Source organism: Mustela lutreola, chromosome 1, assembly GCF_030435805.1.
Source record: "Mustela lutreola isolate mMusLut2 chromosome 1, mMusLut2.pri, whole genome shotgun sequence".
Taxonomy (NCBI): domain Eukaryota; kingdom Metazoa; phylum Chordata; class Mammalia; order Carnivora; family Mustelidae; genus Mustela; species Mustela lutreola.
Genome location: NC_081290.1, coordinates 228681756 through 228696483, shown reverse-complemented (window position 1 = coordinate 228696483; position 14728 = coordinate 228681756).

Genomic DNA, 14728 nt, shown 5'->3' with positions numbered 1-14728 from the left:
AAGAAAAGAAAAACTTTAAGTACACAACACATGAAAATCTTTAAATACCTGAAAAAACTAAGTTCTATTAAAGATTTTATTTTTGGGGCACCTGGGTGGCTCAGTTGGTTAAAGCATCTGCCTTCTGCTTGGGCCATGATCCCAGGATCCCGGGATCAAGTCCCTCATCAGGCTCCCTGCTCAGTGGGAAACCTGCTTCTCCCTTTCCCTCTGCTGCTCCCCCTGCTTCTGCTTCTGCTCTCTCTCTCCCTTTGTCAAATAAATAAATAAAATCTTTTTTTTTAAAGATTTAAAAGTCTTTTAAAAAAAGATTTTATTTTTAAGTAGTCTCTATACCCAATGTGAGACTCAGACTTACAACCTCAAGATCAAGGGTCACATATTCTACTAATTGAGCCAGCCATGTGCCCCAAAACTATGTTGTTGTTTTAATGCCAACTCCTTCAGAATTTAGCCAGTGCCCCTTAAAGTGTAATGACTTAGCTTAAGGTTTTCTTATGAGTTCTCTGGGTTCCGTATTACTTTGCTCTTGAAAAAAATTTTTGCTAAGTTGAACAGTTTTAGCTCTCAATTCCACATTTACATGACAGAAGGAATTATTTTAACCCTGTGGTTTATGATGCATTACTAGATAAGTATTTATATTAAACTGATGTTTGAAAGAGAGTCAGTTACAATTGGAATTTGCGAGTATGCGGCAATTTATAGATCTACCTGTGTCTTACATTTTGCATCTTATCAGTGCCATAATATTGTTTGATGACTTTGTCTTATTTTTTAATGTCTAAAATTACAGCTTATTAACTAAATATTCAGAAGTAATGAGTAAAATTTGGCTAAAAGTTAAACCCCTTTGTAGAGGGGGCTATAAAGTGGAAAAAAAGTCACAACCCATCTGAGTGGGTTAAAAAATGCTGTTTTTTAAACTGTTGGACTTCCTTTAAGAATAAGGAAACTTTTAAATGTCTAACTGTAGTTGCTAAATGAGAAGTTGGCAGTTTGCTGAGGTTTATGTGAGCATGTTGCTTGACTTAACATTTTCTCCTGTTGGGGAGGAAAAAACCTCTCCTCTACACTCTTAAATCCAGTAGTTAGGGGCCATGAATTAAACTGATTAGCAAGAGAAAATGTAGATTTTATTCACATCTGTACTCAAAAGTGTGACTCAATGAGGCAGAATTCAGGACTCATTTGCCATCTTAATAAGGGGAAGGGAGAAAGGGCACTTAGGGGAAAACAAATGTCTTTCAGAAAGGATAAATGGGGTCTTAGGAGAAAGAAGGGAGATATGACAGTTTTGTGACAATGTCTGCTTAGTTGTGGTACCAGAAGTCCCAGGGAGATTTGTAACAGTTGAGCTCTTGGGAGAGGTTCTCCTTTTAGGCAGATAAGGGGAGTTCAGAAAAGCCTCTTCCTGCATCTGTTGACTCTCAAGTGCGCTTAGCTCAAAATAATTGTTATGCCACAGTGGTGTGTTCTGGACCTCTTTATTTCCCCGTTTAAAATTTCCCAAGGTGTATCAAGGAGCAGAAGCTGAGATAGTGGCTATGGAGAAAGGATTCAGGTTAGAAGCTGGGAGGTAAGAGAGATGCAAAGGGAAAGAAGGCTTAGATTTATGGAGAAAGAAAAGGAAAAAAACTAGTAGTTGGAGCAGATTATAAACTCAGTTTCTTGAGTTCAGAAAGCAGTCAGTCCAAATGATTTCTAGATGAAATGGCAGAGTCACGATGGCAGTGGCAATGTCACATGGGTATTTCCTGGAGCTCAAAGGACCATGTTCTGGTGAACTTCCTGAGTGGCCTAGACTGTTGGAATAAAGCCTTTCAGGGTCCCTTCAGCTTGCAGGGCTTTAGGAAACAGGCAGTTCTAGTTCTTAGTGGTGCCAAGTCAGGAGGGTAGAAAAAAGTTGGAAAGGTTACTGACAAAATGCACAAGGTTGCAGGATTCGGCTTTCAGAGAGCTGAAAATAGCTCAAAGACAATGAACAGGACTAGAATCTGATAATCCACAATGGTGGGCTATAGTTTTCCATTGAAACACAATTTCTCTGAAATCACCCCCACTTTTATCAAAGATAATTAAGGTATGACTATTTTTGTTTACAAAACAAATCGTCTCATTAAACTTGGCCTGATTGTTTATGTAAATGTAGCAAGGATAGTAATTGACAACATAGGCCTTCTTAAGTTTGTTTTGCTGGAACTTTTATTAGGATACTCAGATTGGACTTTTAAAAGGCTCAAGGCTAGCAGAATTTGCCATCAGACTTCACTTGCAGTACCCACAGATTCGGATGAATTCCTTCTCAAGGTCCCCAACCCTCCTGGGCCTGCCAGAAGGTAGCTTTCCTCACTCACCTATAAGGCTGGGAATTCTGTAAGCCAGGTGCCAGGTGGGTTTTCCAGGAAGGTTCCTTAAAGTCCACCTTTGTTTCTTAAGCCTGGTCATCTCTGATGCTATGCACACTGTTCTCATACATGACACTCCAGTCAAAGCCTAATATAACCAGTGTTTATATATATAACCTAATACAACCAGTGTTTCTAATTGTGTCCTGTTATAAGAAGAACAAATTCTTGCTGAACTTACTCAAATAACTATATTGCCATGGAAATAACATTCAGGAGGGTTTCCAAATTTTGGATGGATCAGGGAGGGAGAAAAGATAAATATTTTGTTTTTGTTTACAAAGGCATAACCTACTAAATTGCTGTAAGTATAGATAGCTTAAGAGAAAGAGGGTTCTTAAACCCAGAAAATGAAACATTAAAGAACCAGCAATATTCTGAGTAAAGGTCATAAAAGAAATCATAATCATTCTTTATCAATCTACTCAGTGCCATGTGATAAATTTGGGTTTTTCTTGATTGGGGGTTCTATGAACCTATGAACTTTTCTGTTTGTTCTAGAAATCATTAGTCCAGGGTATGATCTTAAAATTACCTAAACAATGATATCAGAAACCTGTACCCCAGAGTACATGCTCTAATCTTACTGTGGATCCCTGAGACAATCCTTTTTTGTTGAAGATTAAACTTGCAGCTGATTACAAGAATTTTCAGGAAAACATCAGAGTAAGATAATACATATGAACGACAAAAGGCTTTAAATGGCCATGGTTAAAGATTTGATGAGAGTTCTTTATAATGTAGTTGACAAGGAAATTTAGTTGTCTCTGTGATATTTAACATTTTAAGATAACTGGAGTCATCATTGATCACATTCTACCAGGACATGGATAGCTATGACATTACAAATTTCCAATAATTCAAGAAACTGTGTCCTTTTAACAGGGGATTTTACCTCTAGTTTTGTATCCATATACTATTAACCTCATTTCTTTAAAAAAAAAAAAAAAAAGATTGTAAATAAACACTTTCAGTCTTAGTCAGTTTGCCCACATGAATAAGGTATTCCCCCTTCTTTCTCTCCCCTCCGCCCTCTGTCCCCTGTGCTTTTCTGCAGACCCTTTACAACTTTGTGCCCATGTGGGATTTCGTCCTTTCCTCATCCTCATTCTGGAACAACCTTTAAGCAACCTCTGTGCAACTACTTGAGGACAAAATTGTTGTTCTTATTTCCTTAACAAAAACACATCTTTTATTTCTTTCAGGCCTTTGAGATTGCATCCCATCTTTATTGTTTCTAGTATTTTAGACTTACGTGGGTTGATTGGCATTCTTAGCCATTAGTAACCTAAATTTCTAAGTGAAAATGAGGAAGTCATCAATTGTGAACTGTCACATATCAGCATTTTGTAAATTAGCACGTTTATGAATGTACCACTTCAATTTCCAGAGTTGTATGTTTCTTCATAGTACAGTTTCTTAATGTGGTAAAAGAACATGTTTATTAACAGACCCAAATATCTTTAGTCAAAATAATCTTTAAGTCAGATAACAGGTCCAAATATTTTTAATCAAAAATAAGTCAAAAGTACATAAGCTTGGGCTTAGTAATTGTTTCACTATTCTATTTTATTTGAAAATGACGTAAACACAGATACAAATAACTGCTTCATCTGAAATTCAAACTGAAGGTAAAACCCTGACTTGTGACCGTAAACTGTGATATTGGATAATGAAATCGTGACATCGTTGAGAGAAAAGTGGAAAATGTGTAAGAGCAAGTTTCAACAAGCTGCAGTTCTTTCCCTGATAGGCAATTAGAGCAGCTAAGGAGAAGACCGAGCACTAAAGAATGTAAGCAGTATTGGTAGCTACAGCATTTCTGCTGAAACAGACATACACTTGGCCATTTACAATAAGCAGTACCAACCCCCATTTTAATTCACTTTCAGTAGCCAGTATTATTTCACAAGACCTGCATTTATTATTAAATCCAGCAAATTAACTACCTTTTTGGATTGGCAGCTCGTGTAGAAAATGACCACAAGAGTATTTCCTCCTAGAAGACCCTAAAAACAAATTTATCACAGGTGACCTAAAATAGTCCCACTCTGTTTAGCTCAGCAGCTTTCAGTGTTATAGCACCAACCACAGGTCACGCTTCGCTCAACTCTTTTTCAGCCCTTCTTAACAAGACCTGCTTTGTTGCTTTAAAGACTACAACACTGATACTTGAACTATAGTCACTGGTAATTTATTCACAAAATTGTCATTAAAGAAACTTTATTTGAAACTTCTGGCAGTGTCTTTGCAGAACATCACTTGTACATTGAGTTGGAGAAGTAAGTTTGCAGCAGAGCACATTTCTTAGGGAAATCTTTAAGCACATAAATGTAGTTCACTACAGATACACATTTTGAGATCATCTGCACCTTAAAGAAAATGATAAAAATGTTTTATGATATCATATGGCTCTAGACCAGGGGTTGGCCAACTACAGCCCACAGACCAATCCAGTCTGCAGTTGTATGGCCTACAAGGTAAGAACGATTTTTGCATTTTAAAAGTGTTGTTTAAACATACAAAAAGAAGACTATGCAGCAGAGATGTATGTGGCATATGATGGCATATGTGGCATGTGATGCTCAAATATTCACTACCTGGTTGTAAGAGTTTGCCTCCTCTTCTCTGGGCCTCCAATAAATGAACTCCGTAATGCAAGTACAGTGTAGTACTTCCCACTGCACTCGTCCACAGGATGATTCCAGTGTATATTCATCAGAATGAAAATATTTTATACATTTAAGACCTCTCTCACTTCGTTGAATGTAATAGGATTTGTGTTTAAGTATTTCCACTATAAAATTATTTCTTCATACCAGTTTTACTGGATCATTAATGGCCTGCTCTAAGTGCCTAAACCTTTGAGTAAAATTACATGATTTTGTTTTCATTGTGAAGGGAATTACATTCCATACTGTAAAATCCAAAGATGCTAGTTAGCATTCAGTTTTTAAGTTGACTTCCGAAAAGTTGAGATCTTCTGACCATCTTTCCTCATGCCATGTAAAATGTGTCATGTGGCAGTTGTCAAGGAATTAATAAGCTATCACAGTCATGGGTTTTGGTTTTTGTTTTTTTTTTAACTTAGTCCTTTTCTTAGTCCTTTTTTAAACGAAGTGCTTTTCACAATTAGTCCTGGTTTCCTTTTGGCTTTTCTTTTTAGAGCTAAATTATTTAATACTAATTAATTAGTGAGTCTGTTTTAATAACTAGGTATTATCAATTTCTGTTTAATGTTCTGATCAGACATTGTCTACTGTCCAGCATTCCACACATTTAATATTTCTGAGTCGTTAATGTGACCAACAGATAAACTGTTCAAGCTAATATAAAGGTTCCTAGTTTCATTTTGGTGCAGATGTCTGTTCTACTAGCAATTATTTAATAAACATAGGTTGTACTGAATTTTCGCAAGGAACTAACCATTTTCAGGTGATCTCAGATCTGCTTATTCACTTTTTCCATTTGATTTGCCAATGCCACAATCATTTTTCTAGAAGATGGTAGAATTATGTATTTTTATCTAATCTGCTATAATCTAGGCTATATTTCGTTACTTCTCCAGGTGAAAGTATTAAAAATGATAACTGTTTTGAAATAAGACTTCTGGTAATGTTTTACCCTGGTTTATATTAATACATTTATATAAAGATAGGTCAGCCAGGACACCTGGGTGGCTGTTGGTTAGGCGGCTGCCTTCAGCTCAGGTCATGATCCCAGCGTCCTGGGATCGAGTCCTGCATCAGGCTCCTTGCTCGGCAGGAAGCCTGCTTCTCCCTCTGCCTCTGCTGCCACTCTGCCTGCCTGTGTTCATTCTCTCTCTTTCTGGCAAATAAATAAAATCTTAAAAAAAAAAAAAAAGATAGGTCAGCCATGTTTAGTTGCACAGTCTGTGCACTTTACAAGTCACCCACTTGAGGGAGAGGGTTAGTGGAGGCTGAAAGCTAACCTGTGCTCAGCTTGGCAAGGTATGTGCCTTGGTAGGGTTGCATCTTGGGACACCTTTTTCCAGTTTCTAGGTGAAAGGGTCTGTCAAGGCCAGCAGCAATCCTATCCTGTTCATGGGAGGGCTCTTCTTTCTACTGCAAGCCTGGGTAATTTGCAAAGCAAAAGCTAGTTAAACATTTCTAATCTATAAATACACAGCATTCTCAACTTTAGGAGCTCCAGAGTAAACACATGAACCTTACAGCTTCACACAACAAAGGGGAACAGATCAAAACTAGAAAAATCATACTGCATAAGCCATTGTATGTCTGTAGTTTTTATCTTTGTCAATGGCCAAAGGGCCATCTGCAAGATGTAAAACATAGCTAGGACTTCCCACTTCTCACTCAGTAATCCAAACCATGGCTTTTGAAATATTAGTTTTCCTAGCCAAACCCGCTGGAATGGGAAGTTTGAATCACTGCTGACCATGTGGTAGATAGGTCAACTAGTTTCTCCTTTGTGTGTCATGAAGGGTGTATGGGTTGGGATTGCTTTAATTCTACCTCAGAGTAATTCATGCCTTTCTCAAACCACCCTGTCACACACACACACATACACTCTCTCTCTCTCTCCCCCCAAACACAGGCATCCACCATTTGAGTGAATTTCTGTGAAACTGATGAGGCTTAAATCTAGCATGCTGGGACTGGGTTTTTTCTCCCACCACCCCCCAGGTTTCTTTCTTTTTTCTTGCTTTAGCCCTGGACTGGAATACAGGTCTACCTAGGTGATAGAGAAAGCAGGACCTGTCTCACGTGGTAAGCTGGCCTTGTCTCAGAATAGGTCTTATTCTCAAATGTGGAGAAAGTATAAAAACAGGATTCATTTCTCGAGCTTTGCTATGTGGGAACCATATGGCCCTATGCCATCCACTCAGCAAACTTTGGAATGCTGTGTCCATGTTAGATGCTAGGAGCACATGGAGAACAAGACTTCATGCCCTAACCACTTACACTCTAGTGCCCAACAAGTAACTACCAGGAACATTGGAGTGAGTATCATGGAGGGGGGAAACAGAGAGCTTTGGGAGTGTGCACAAGAGAACTAGAGAAGGGGACACTTCTCTGAGGAGGAATGTTAACTGTAGAGTGAGAGGAGTTAGGAAAAGAAAGGCCGGTAATAGCAGAGAGAGTAAGAAGTGAGTGTCTGGAGAGATGACAGGAATTAAGTCATGCAGGGCTTTCTTCTCTTTCTTTTTTAAAAGATTTTATTTATTTGAGAGAGAGCGCACGCACGAGAGAGAGAGAGAGAGAGAGAGTATAAGCAGGGGGAGTGGTAGAGGGGAAAGCAGGCTTCACACCAAGGAGGAAGCCTGATGTGGGACTCAATCCCAGGACCCTGGGATCAGGACCTGAGCCAACGGCAGACACTTAACAACTGAGCCACCTAGGTGCCCCTGTGCAGGGTTTTCAAAGCCACATTAAGAACCTGGAAGGGTTGAAAATGGACTAAAGGGAGCCAGTGTGGGTGCAGGGATACCAGAAAGAAGATCAAGTATATCTGAGTTATAGGGGAAGCAGCAGATTTGGGGTGAGTTCACAAGTAAGGTTGGGATTCATTGAATGTGAAGTCTGTGTGAGGGAAAATCCTGGTGGAGAGCTTAAAGGGAGTAAAATACTGTAGATCTGGAGCTCAGCTGAGCAGTTGGGTTGAAGACAGAACTCTGAGAAAAACACATCATATTTAAAGCCATGAGAGTGGAGAAGATCATGGAAGGAAAGAAGAGGGTCTCAGACTGAGCCCTATAAACCAAACCATTGAAGGATTAGGTAGAGGAATTATGAAGGGCAGGGGCACCTCCAACCAGAGAGAATCACCACTCACTTGGAAAAGAATCTAGGGATAGGAGCCCGAGTTCTAGTTCTCAGGGTCTCTGTATGCCCAAGGCTGGGTTGTCGAAGCTGTGGCTGCTGGCAAGGCTAGCTCTGGTCCATGCAGCTTGTTGGGGGGTGGGGGGAGCGGAGAGTGGCCCTGACCCAGCACTGCACTGAGGCAGCAGGCTCCAAGGGGAGCCTGTCAGCATTAAGTCCTGACAGGGCACAGTTACAAACTTCATGTCCTTGTTGGGGTCTACAGACCTGGCTTAGGATCTTGGGCCCCCACTGAAAAGGTGTCTGTAGCCAAGTCACTTAACTTTAGATATCGGATTCTGGATTTGTAAAATGTAGGATTGTCTGAAGGGTTAGCACCATGGTGTAGCCTGAATCTAATTATAATGGGCTTTCTGAGTAGTATCCTTCCTGTGAGAATGTCCGGCCTGGGCCTGCCAGGAGTACCTCAAGACTTGTGGACAACCCTGAGGAGTCAACCTCTCTTTCAGGTCTCTCTTCCATTGACCAGTTTGACCTGGATCAAGGGACTATCCAACTTTCCTCCCTTCCTGGTCATCAGGTGCCAGCTTGTGCTCACAGAACCTGTTTGTCTTGGAGGTGGGGACAGGTTCCTCCACCTTATCCCACTCGTTTTTCAGACTAGGGTGTGGCTGAACAAGAACAGGACTGAGACTTTTACACTAGATTAAAGCACCACCCATTGTGAAGAGGTGGGCCGGAAAGGAGTTAAGATTGTTATAACTCCACCTCTGAACGGTACACATGTCTGAAGTCACCCTGCCACACATATCCACTACATATATCTCAGTAGGACCCTGCCCTCCCACTGCCCCTGGCCACTCCAGAACCTTCCTAGAAAGGCCACAGTTGCCTGTCCTAAAGTCTGTTCATTTTACTCCAATAAACTTACCCCATCTAACTCTCTCGCCACTTCATCCCTAAACTTCCCAAAAGACATTTCGGTTAAGGAAAATAGATGTGTTTTTAGGGGGCTTAAACAAAATGAGTCATTCTGCTCACCTGGATGGTTGCTCCGTGCCAGGCCTCAGACTATCAGCCTTGAGTGCAACAGGAGTTCTTAGTCTGGGAAAAATCCAGTCAGGTCCCTCCCTAGGGCTGTTCTCTTGACCTCGTGTGCATGTGCGCAGATTTCATTGGTGCTCTCACGTCCTTCAGCCTTCACCTGCCTGACAGTTTCCAGGAAGTCTGGACTTCCCTAATCCTCCAGCCATCTCTCAACCATCCCCATCAAAAGCTATCCTCAAGCCTCCTCCCCTTCTTTCCTTCCTCCCACCACTCCCTTCCCTCTCATCCAAGTTAAAATGCAGGCGTGGTATTCTAAGCCCTTTCCAGGGTACTTCTATCTTTGTATCTTCAACTCCCAATATTTACTCCAACTACATTAAACCTGGAATGTTTCCCAGGCGTGCCCTGTTTATTCCCACCTCTGTAGCTCTGTCCGGGAGTGCCCTCTCCTTGCTTGCTGGCAAAACTCCTTTCCATCTCAAAGCCCATGTGGTAAATTAAATATGGCCATCAATTTTTGGAGCTCCTCCTCATCCCTTGTATCTGGGCTGCTCCTTTGACTTGCTTTGACCAACAGAATGTGGTGGGAGTGATACGATGCAAGTTCTGAAGGCAAGGCCTTAGAGGCCTTGTAGCTGCTGCCCTCACCATCTTGGAACCCCGAGACCACCATGCCATGAGGCAGCCCAGGATGAAGGAGCAGAGAATGCACAAGGCCTTGCTGTCCCCAGCTGACCCATTAACTAGAGCCACCAGAGAGAGCCCAGGCAGGCCTGGCACCAGAAGCTCCCAGGCCACCCACAGAATCCTGAAAAATAATTGAGACTGGTTGAGACTGGGGATGGTTTGTAATACAGCACTAGATAACTGATACAATCCCATCCTAATGTGAAGGCTTCCACAGCTCCTTCAGTTCCTTTCTCCAAGTTCCCTCTCTGTGTTTTGTATGCATCCCACCCCTTTTTAATTATTCAATATCTGGCTCTCCCAAGAGATGGTGAGGTCTTGAGGACCAAGACCAAGTCTGATTCACTTCTCACTTGACCACTCACAGTGATAATGGGATGAAGCCTGTGACCATTTGCCAAATACAGTATGCTTGGATGTCACTAATGTGTTTAGAAAATAGCCTGTATGAACCCTTCACATACGATTTCCTCAACAAAGATTTTAGAGCATATCCTATGCTTTTTAAACTTTTTAAAAATATTAATTTGTCAGAGAGAAAGAGAGCACAAGCAGAGGGAGGGGCAGAGGCAGAGGGAGAAACAGGATCCCCACTGAGTAGAGAGCCTGATGAAGGACTCGATCCCAGGGCCCTGGAACCATGACCTGAGCTGAAGGCAGATGCTTAACGACTGAGCCACCCAGGCATCCCCAGAGCATATCCTGTGTTAACAGAACAGGTCCCCGGCCCTGGGGTTGCTCTCAGTCCAGCAGGGAGAACTGATCATGAAAACACAGCATTCAAGTGTATCCGTCAGGCATGCTGCTGGAGAGGACAAGGCAGTCATGGGTAGAGTTAACAAAACTGGAAGAAATGGCATTTAGTTTCATCACAAAAGGTAAGCAGTCACTGTAGGAGGAAGTTTGTAGCTGTCCCCCCACTTCACCTTCCCTCCAAGGAGGAGGAGGATGTCACGGATTGGTCAGATTCAAGAATATTGAACAAAGCCCAGTCCTGGGGGTGGGGCCTCAGCATGTGAAGGCATGAGGTTAAAGGTAGGTCCCAGCCTGGGGATGGCGCCTGTCTATTTCTCTCTCAGACACTCAAGGTAAGACGGGGGCTTGGGCTGCTTCCCATTGCCGAGGAGGTGCACCTTCTCCCCCTCCCTGCACCGTTCCCCTTAGAGGGTGAAGAAAGAACCAGACGGAGGACACAGAGGGAAAGGAACCAGGACAAAGCTGCTGGGTTAGGGCTCCGTACTTGGAATTGGGGCCAAAAATAAAAATCTTGTTTGTCTGCCATATCCATTGTGCATATATTCCCCAGGAATACCTTGGGATGGTAAGGGGCTGGTGGATGACCCAGGAATCCATGTGCCATTCATCTATCTCGGCATGAAACCAGAGGAGGGAATAACCAACAAACTTTTCCTGTCCTAGGAACGTGAGTAAGAAAATCCCAGGCAGAGTGAATAGCATTGCAAAGGAAAGAAAACATATGCATGGAGCAATAGATGGAGAAAGAAGTGAAGGAACAGGGTCACAAAGGAACTATGTGATCCTCCTCTACCCCATAAACATTACTGTTTCAGTTGCTAATGTTACTGTAGTACCCACTTACTGCGTGCCATGCATGGGTCACACAAATCACCTCCTATCATTCTCTGAGCCACTGAAATAAATGAATTGCCCATGTTCCCACAGATGAGGAATGCGAGGCTTGAAAGGGCCACCTAAGTGGCAGGTCTGTCCTCTTTAACCAGCTTGGCTATTCAGTAGCCAAGGACACACGCTAAACTGAGCTCATTGTACCAGGTTTCCTGCAGGAGGTGGTACTTGAACTGAGTCTTGAGGGACAAAGGATCAGGGCCAGTAGAGGCCATGAAAGCCCAAGGTGCAAGGACTCCAGGAGATCCAGAAGAGGGCACTGAAAAAAGGGGGAAATCCAGCACAAAACAAAATCAAAAACAAAACCATGGAGGACTCCCAAAGCTCCACAGTGTCAGCATCCTGGAGCAGGGTCCCGCCCTCAGGAACAGGATCTGGCCCAACCTTTTCTTCACTCATATCAAAAACTGGCTCTGATTCAGCTTCCTGGATCAGGTTTATCAAAGTAAATCCAAGTTTCCTTGAGACAAGAATTGCTGTTGCATTGAGACTGAGATGATTTTTTTTTTTCTAGAACTGATTCTGGGCAGGGAGAGAGAAACTAGAGAATGCTTTTCCATTTTTTGTAAAACTAGCTTTTGTGTGGCCTTTTGGTATGGACAAAATTATTTTCTTGCTTCTGATTCCACTGAGGGATGAGTGTTGACCTTCTCAGTTTCTCAGCTGAGAAAACCCAAATCGGATTAACGACTTGACACAGTTAATGAATGCAGCTGGGACTCATGCCCAGTTATTCAGACTCCAAACTCTATTCTCATTCATTCTTTAATCTTTCATTTACTGGGGGAAAAAATGTGCCAGGCACAGGACAAGCCACTGAGCTTTATAATTAAGTAGACTTAGACCATCTCACGGTCTCTCCTGTCTCAGAGCCTCAAATACTGAAGCATGAATATAGTGAGAGTATTTCTAATGGGACTCAGTGATTGCACCAACACTTTTGCAAGGATCTCTCACTTTTTTGGGCAGTTACTGGCACTGCCATATTTTTTTTAAGATTTTATTTATTCATTCGACAGAGAGAGAGAGAGCACAGAAGCAGGGGGAACAGCAGGCAGAGGAGAGGGAGAAGCAGGCTCCCTTCTGAGCAGGGAGCCCAATGTGGGGCTCGATCCCAGAACCCTGGGATCGTGACTTGAGTCAAAGGCAGATGTTTAATTGACTGAGCCACTCAGGCGTCCCATGGCACTGCCATTATTTCACCTGCTTTGTACCCGTCCTGTGCTAGACATTATGCGTGGACTATAATAGGCAAGCAATTGAGCATAATTCAATCCAGTAACACCTCCTATGTGGAAAAGACTCAATCTGAGAATATTTATTGAGCACATACTTTGGCAAAGTATTCATTCAACACATATTTATTGGCACCTCTGATAATCATAATAGGTAATATTTACTGACTGCCTATTCTGTACTGAGTACCGTGTGAAATTCTTTACATATATTATCACAATAACTCTTAGGAGGTAGATATTAGACAGCTTGAATTAGCTTGCTCAGAGCATGCAATTAGAAACTAGTACAGGCAGGGAGAGGCCTTATGGATACCAAGGATGGTGCTCTGGCTGCCAGTGAGGCCGGGGTGGGCGCTGCCGGTGTGCAAATGAAGCACCTCAAATTCCAGACAACGTGGGAGACTCATCCAGGGGCATCTATCCCTTCACCACTGATGGGAGCGATTTCCGGAGGAACTTTATCCTCACTTTGGGACTTTTTGCTGTGGGTGTTTGGCTGGCCAGAAATTTGAGTGACATTTACCTAATGGCAACTCACCCAGGGTGTAGTCAAACAGACACATAGAACCCCCTCCGCTGAACTTGAACATTCCAAAAACAGAGCCTCCCATCTGTGACCATCACAAGACTTGCCCTGATGGAAGCTGAGGTTTCATTCAGACAGGTGCCTTCCCTTCCCAATTTCCTTTTCTCTGTTGAGCCCACTCAGAACTCTGTTCTCTGGTCAGCAGTCAGGTTTCAGCCAAAGTGTTATTCTCTGTTCTGTAAAGTTCTGTACATAGCCCCTAGGTTTCTGCAGGGGTGATCTTTGCTTTTGCCCTGAGGAATAAGCTAATGGTATTTTAACAACTATTTGGAATAAAGACTGCACACAAGGCAAAAGGAAAAAAGAAACTAGTAGATGCAGTATTTGAACCTGGGAAACCAGCATTTTTCTTTTTTTTTTTTGAAACCAGCATTTTCCACCACTATATTGGTGGAACCCCAGGACACCATGGGTAAACAACCCAGATATCATCCCTGCCCTCAAGATGCATAGAGAATAGGAGAGAAGATACACTTTAAAACAAATAGTGTTCTTGTCTCCTTTGAGTTACAATAAAGCCTAGTCAGGGCCATACCTCTTCAGTGGACCTAAAGGATGAAGCGGCTGAACAGGCATTAAGTAGGCAAAGGAGGGAGAGGGCATCCATCCAGGCAGGGGAGCTCCAAGGCAGAAGGAGCTTTGCCAGTCTAAGGCTGGTGGCCAGGGTATGTGGCTGACAATAGGAAGCCAAGGAAAAGAACATGAGTTTTGGCATGAAATCTGCACGGTTCACAGGTACTCCAGCTACTGTGGAGGAGGGATCCCCCAAGAACACGGAAGTATGTGGAGAGACCGAGCAGGAGGCTATGTCATCTGAGCCGCAGATGCTGGTTTGGAAGAGACTGTTGATAGTGGGAATGGAAGTAGATAGGTGGAGGAAACATTAAGGTGTTAAAATCAACTGGGCTTGGGTGGGGGGATGAAGACAAGGTAGGAGTCAATCACAGTTTGGGGCTTGAACAAAAACCACAGTGGATGGTGTCACTCTGGGACAACTCTGGGGACAAAGATGAGAGTTGAGGTTGCACCTGATGTGGCTGTGGGCCACCACGTGGATTTTGGAGGTCTTCAAGCAAAGGAGATAACTAGGACAGAGTCTGGGGACCTCCCACTATTAAGGGTGGAAAGAGGAGGAAATGAGCAAAGGGAATTGAGAGATATGGTTAAAAAAGGGAGGAGGAAAGGCAGGAGAGAGTGGCATCTCTGAACGAGAGTGGAGTGTTTCAAGAAGGACAGGACCCAGTGAGTGTGAAGGGATTTCGCATGGAGTAAATACAGGAAAGGCTGTTGTGATCTGGAGTTTGTCCTGCG